The following is a 1,448-nucleotide window of genomic DNA, read 5'->3' as shown; positions in this document are numbered from 1 at the left end:
CTGCTTGTTTCAGAGTCCCGGGATCTGTTTATCGAGATGGAGGGACTGGACTCCTGTCGACTGGTGCTGCCGGATTTGTATGTGTGCCCAGTTCAGCAGGCAATGCATTGCCGGGGACATGTAAGGACGTGCCTCAGTACCCCAAGACGATACAACGTGCGGCGAGGTGTTCCTATGTAATTTTCAGTGTACTATACAATCTATTAAAACTAAAGGATTGGTGGAAAACTTGTGAAATTAATAAACGTGTGATCAGGAGTGATTCAGAAAAAGAGACAGCCACTGAAATGCTGAATTATAAAGGAGAAAACAACCAGGGACATGTGATTTTTCTATGAAAGCCTGGAGCGAATCTAAACATGAGTGAGTAGGTCCCCAGTAGCGCCATGCACCACCCAGTGGGGCAAGGGTCAAATGTCCTAGGAAAGGGAGCTTGTTTGCAGGCTCTTAGACCTAAATGCATGTTCGCCATGGGATTTATTGCTCTTGTTGGAGTAATCGGGACGATAACGACATGGAAAACTACGGACAGGGGGGTCAGATACCAGGGAGACACCAGGGAATACGGATCGCGGATTTCTTGTGCGATGAACCCAGGACTTGCGATATTGGTAAGGGTTTTTACATTGTCAGTAGTGAACGTGACAATAGTGGCTCGTTGAGCAGGTGTGGTATCTCCAGGGATTAATGTATCTGTTATATATATATATAATTAATATAATTTGTAAGGCATAGAAGTAATGTACATGGAAATATATATATATATATATATATATATATATATATATATATATATATATATATATATATATATATATATATATATAAGTGATCTATTTCTTAGTAAAGTAGAGTAATCTAGCTAATTATTATATCATTCTTCCTATTATTGGTGAATGGTCCTAAAGAGTTTCTCCCTTCTCTCTCAAGAGGGAGTGGTGGCAGTGCTATCTTAAACTATTAGTCTGGTGAATAACGGAAATACGAAGAAGAATGATTTTCACAAATTCGTATGATATTTGTTTTCATTTCTAGTAAATACTTGAGAAAATATCCATACAATATGCAGACATACAGACTGCCCGAGAGGCAAACACTTGTACACTAGAGAGAAACACATCATCTAAAAACACTAAAAGTACAATAAAGACACCTTCGGGAACTTGCTGAAACACAGGGATGGAACACAGAACTATGCACACGACACAGAGAAATTGAAATACAACTCACCAACGAAACAAAACACATGAGCAACCAACAATGGGAAACACTCACAAGAGAACTATGCAACAACATAAAAATCCTAAAGGGGAAAAACACAGGAGACTCATAGGATCGAACAGACAGACGATCACAAAAGATAGACACAGCATAGGGGATGGAAGCTGTCCACAGGGAGTTCAGGCAACAGAACTTCCAAAATCCCCCTGGCTTGAAAAAAAACACGA

This window comes from Penaeus monodon, unplaced genomic scaffold, assembly GCF_015228065.2.
Source record: "Penaeus monodon isolate SGIC_2016 unplaced genomic scaffold, NSTDA_Pmon_1 PmonScaffold_126, whole genome shotgun sequence".
Taxonomy (NCBI): Eukaryota; Metazoa; Arthropoda; class Malacostraca; order Decapoda; family Penaeidae; genus Penaeus; species Penaeus monodon.
The sequence above is the reverse complement of the archived record's forward strand: the minus strand, read 5'-3'. Positions refer to the sequence as shown.